Raw genomic sequence first — 5,289 nt, forward strand, 5'->3', positions numbered from 1 at the left:
ATAACAACCCCCTGTGGCCAACTTTGAAAGCATAAATCATTTGTTTGATTAGGCTTTGTGGTGCAGTAAGTTCATGCATATGTTTAGTATACAAAATACAGCATTTCTAGCCTTATTCTATTTTAGACTTTCCTTGTCCTTTAAAAAGTATATTAAAATTATAATATAATGTAGCGTATATAGTACAAAAATATATCTATCAGGATACAATACTATCTTGTTGAAAAATGTTCCCAAATTATGGGGTCAATGCACTATGGAGTCCCCAAGCAGTGAGTGGGGTACCTAGCCTGAAGAACAGTTAAGAGAAGATTTGGAGGTAATGTTGACATGCTTAAACAGATACTTTAATTGTTGTACTCTGTTACAGGTGATATTGTTTAAGAGTGATCAGTTTGATGAATATCAGTGAAGATATATTTTGTAAAAAATTATTGGAAGCAGTACAGGTGCACCACCGTGAACCTTCAGCTAAGGGAGCGGATCAAAACCATGTTGCAGTTAAGCAGACACTCAGAAAGCAGCATTCCAGACAGACGTGTAAAAGGATTGTAGTTTATTTGGTACGCAAGAGCACAGCCTTACACATTTTGTATCTCACAGACATTTAATCATAGGCTGATTACACTTACAATTATGATTAACCTTAAGGCCAGTTAGAATAGTCTGTCTATTTGCTCTCTTAGGTACAGTATGCTTGAAGACAGTTATTGTGAGATTTGGGTTGAAAACATATTTTCCATCAAAACTAATGACTTAAACTGTGACTTGTTCAGGAATTGTTCAGTGTAAAAATAAAAAAAAATTCTAATATAGTTAGTTAGCCAAAAATGTAATGTATAAAGACTGGAGTGATTTGATGTATAACATGTCAGTCAGAACACTACTTTTCAGCTCTCTTGGTTTACACTGACTGGTTACCCTGGTTACCAGGCAGTAACCAATCAGAGATTTGAGGGGGGGCCACATGGGTCATATCAAGCACTGCGTATCTTGACAGCGCTATATAAATAAATGATGATGATGATGATATCTGTTGCTTTTGAATCTGAGCTGAATGCTGAGGATCAATTGCAAACTCACTGAATAGAAATGTACCATGTGGCCCCCCTTCAAGTCGCTGACTAACTCAGAGTTATAGAGCTGAAAAGCAGGAAGTTGAATTCTGGCTGTTTTATTAGACATCTGTTCACTCCAACCTTTATATATTACATTTTTGGCTAACTAACTATATTAGAAACATTTTTATTTTACACAGTTTTTATTTTCACACTGAACTATTCCTTTAAAGGAGAAGAAAGGTTACAACTAAGTAAGGTTTATCAGAAAGGTATGGGCTTCTGTATCACACTTCCTGTTTTCAGCTCAAACCTCCAGGGCAAGGCTGATTGTGAAAAAGCATAATTTTTTTTATCAAAGGAGGGCAACAAAGTGTTAAATAAAACACAGTTAATAGTGCTACCCCAGCAGAATTCTGCACTGAAATACATTTCTGAAAGAGCAAAGAGATTTTTTTATATTCAGTTTTGAAATCTGACATGGGGCTAGACATTTTGTCAATTTCCCAGCTGCCCCCAGTCATGTGACTTGTGCCTGCACTTTAGGAGAGAAATGCTTTCTGGCAGGCTGCTGTTTCTTCTCTGAATGTAACTGAATGTGTCTCAGTGGGACATGGGTTTTTACTATTGAGTGCTGTTCTTAGATCTACCAGGCAGCTGTTATCTTGTGTTAGGGAGCTGCTATCTGGTTACCTTCCCATTGTTCTTTTGTTTGGCTGCTGGGGGGGAAAAGGGAGAGGGATCATAATACTCCAACTTGCAGTACAGCAGTAAAGAGTGATTGAAGTTTATCAGAGCACAAGTCACATGACTTGGGGCAGCTGGGAAATTGACAATATGTCTAGCCCCATGGCAGATTTCAAAATTGAATATAAAAAAATCTGTTGATTCATTTTGAAAAAAAAAAATTTCCCATGACAGTATCCCTTTAAAGAAAATATATTTTAAATAAAGGCCATAAAGGAGTGGCTGAAGAGAAAGATCTTTGGGAAGAGTGAGGATTGATAAACTGAATGTACCATAAATGAATCATGCAGATGGTAGATGTGGGGTAACTTGTCACAGCCATAGCTTGAGTGAGAAGACAGTGATAGCATATCCTGTTTATTAATAAATCATGCAATACCTTTCTTCTAATTGTCAAGAAAAATTGTGCACCAAAACACAAACTTTTGCAAACAATAGGCCAATGGAAACATTTTAGTGTATGTATGAATGTACCAATAGGAATATGTTAAGAAAGTTATGGCATATTAAAGGGGTAGTTCACCTTTAACTTAACTAGACAGCTGTATTGTAAGACAAATTGCAAAGATTTTATTTTCTTTTTATATTATTCCAGTTTGGAATTTTAGCAGCTTTCTGGTTGCTAGGGTCAATTTTACCCTAGCAACCATAAAAAATAAAAAGTAGTTCCAAACACAGGATAAAAATCTCACCCAAGAAAGAGATGGTGATAAATGTGGGGAATTTAAAATGTTTCAGCAAAAGTTACATTCATAGTGGTGTTAAGGAAAACTTAAAGGGCAGGAAGGTGGGCTTGCCTGCATTACAGAACTGAACAAAGAGTGGTGCAGCATGAACTGCTGAGATCATTCCCTTATTCTTTCCACAGGGTAGCAGTCAGAAACTAGGAATGCAAGACTTTGTTCTATTTAATATCAGGCCTTATTTTGCACGATACTGGGACACTGCACCAATAATTAACAGACACTAAAATCCCACCTCTACATCTAGGTCGTATCAGTAATCGATGCCTAGTAGTCCAAGGACATTGAAGTCCCTCATAAATGTAATTGGTCTTTTCACACGTTACTAAATGAGTGAGTGCCATATCCTACTATGCATTACTTAGGAAGAGGCATGGGTATGCACCCAATGGCTAATATCACATTTCCAGTACATTATGTCAGTTGCTCATTTGGCATATGTGCTAAAACTTGTGCACCTTTACTTATTTGGACACACACACACCCACACACACTTTTTTCCTGTTGATTCACTGCACATGCTCTGTGCTGCTGTCACTTACTGAGCTTAGGGACCTACTCACAATATACAGAACACATAGAATATAAATGTCACAATATAAGGCTGATTAGTAATTAATATAGATAATTACAACATGGCAGTACAGAAACAGGGCCGCACCTGCCATGAAGTCAAGGGGAGAACCTTTCCTCAGGCAGTAGTGAGCGGACAGTTACAAGGGGTGTCAAAAAGCCGCCTCTTGTAAATTTAAGTGCCAAATTTCCAGGTTTTAACCCTATTGTGCTCATTGCACTAGTGATGCTTCCTCCTCTGACGCTGATTTTTAAGGGTGGAGCAGGAGGCGGTGGCATCTGGGCTGCTGCCTAAGGTGGAAGCAGCCCCAGGATCAGTGGCATAACTAGAAGTACGAGGGCCCCCCTGCAAAAGAAAAATTATGGGCCCCCCAACTTATCCTGGTCAATGCAACATAAAGGCCACAAAGCCCTGCTATAGCCACAAGCATATTCCTTTTCTGTTAAAATATCTCTATAGCACTTTTTATACTGCTCCCCTTTTGTGTTCTATCTGGTCTCCTTTCCTTATGATTTATTACTTTTTACAATTTTTTTTTTTTTTTTACAATTTTCCATTCCCCAATTCTCTCCTCCATCTGTATTCTTTCTAGTTTTTCACACTTTCACAAATCCCCTCAAAACTTTGACCCTGCAGCATCGTATTCCCACACATTTTATTAGGTATACAGACAGACACAGCCAGCACGACAGTCACACAGGTACAAACACTGGGTCAGGGGGGGAAAATGGGAAACGTACGGTACTCGTCTCCACTCTCTGTCTCACATGCACAGCAGCACAGGCAGCTCCGAGTCCGACCAGCCCGCCCCAAGTCTAGCAGTTACGCGGTGCCAGTGCAGGCAGGCAGCCTAATCTTACTTTTTCCGCTCTCCCTGCCTCACCTGCACCGTCCGTCACGTCACAACGTGCGTCCACACGACGATTACCCAAGAGGAAGAGGGAGGGCGGGGGAGACGCGAGTACAGACATCAGACGAGCAGAGAGAGAGAGGGCGGAAGTAAGAATGAGGAGCGTCGCAGTACGGAGCAGGGAAGGCGGAAGGAAGAGGATCTATTCTCATCATCATGAGAGGGCGGACTCGGGAGTATGCCTGGAGAGGAGATAGGGCCAGTGGCAGTGGGGACGGATGTCACGGATGACGGATCAAACACCCGATGCGATGCTGGCTGCATTCATCAGGGACGTTGCATCGAGCAGCCAGGAGGACATCAATTTCGGCCGTGCCCCCCGCAGCTGCGGGGTCTGCTTCCTCCCTAGTTACGCCACTACCCAGGATCACCCCTGCACAGAAACCAGTGCACTTAGCATCAGAATTTAATAATCAGCCCTGTAGCATCAGCTTATATTACAGGCCAACTTCCTTTTCTGCTTGATAATTTGTGACAACCCCTAAGCTTAGCTTCTCAACAGCTGCTCAGAGCCCTCTGAGCATGTGAGTGTTGCAGATACTTTCCAAGATGGTGACGCCCTGTGAAAAGTCCTGGATCATTGCTGCTATTGAGAAGCTGGAAATTCAAGGTACTGCAATTAGTTCAGTATATAAAATATGGCATTTTTAGCCATATTCAATTTTTGGGTTTACTTCGCCTTTATCTCTTCATGAGCAGGCTAAAATCAATTATGGTGGTCAACTCTTTTTATAACTGCCATTTTAACATTTTGCAATTGGCTGTTTGGGATTTTATTTCCCCTTTTCCCATAATTGATTTAATAGGCATGTACCATTAGGTCCATAAATACATAAATTCTACAGAGAACTTTTTTCTAATTTTGGTTCTGTACATTACCACAATGTATTTTAAATGAACAAAACTCAGATGCAGTTGAACTGCAGACTTTCAGCTTTAATTCAGTGGGTTGAACAAAAAGATTGCATAAAAATGTGAGGAACTAAAGCCTTTTTTTAACACAATCACTTAATTTCAGGGGCTCAAAAGTAATTGGACAATTGACTCAAAGGCTATTTCATGGGCAGGTGTGGGAAATTCCTTATATTATCAATGAAGCAGGCTTGAAATTGTCCTTTCTGCCGTTACACATATTGTCATTAGACCAAAATGTCTGGTTTACGAAATCTACAGAAGAAAGAACATTTCTATTGTACTACACCACCATCTGCTGGTAGCCTAAAGACTTTGTTTTAAAGGGATACTGACATGGGAAAA

This window comes from Xenopus laevis, chromosome 8S (assembly GCF_017654675.1).
Source record: "Xenopus laevis strain J_2021 chromosome 8S, Xenopus_laevis_v10.1, whole genome shotgun sequence".
Taxonomy (NCBI): domain Eukaryota; kingdom Metazoa; phylum Chordata; class Amphibia; order Anura; family Pipidae; genus Xenopus; species Xenopus laevis.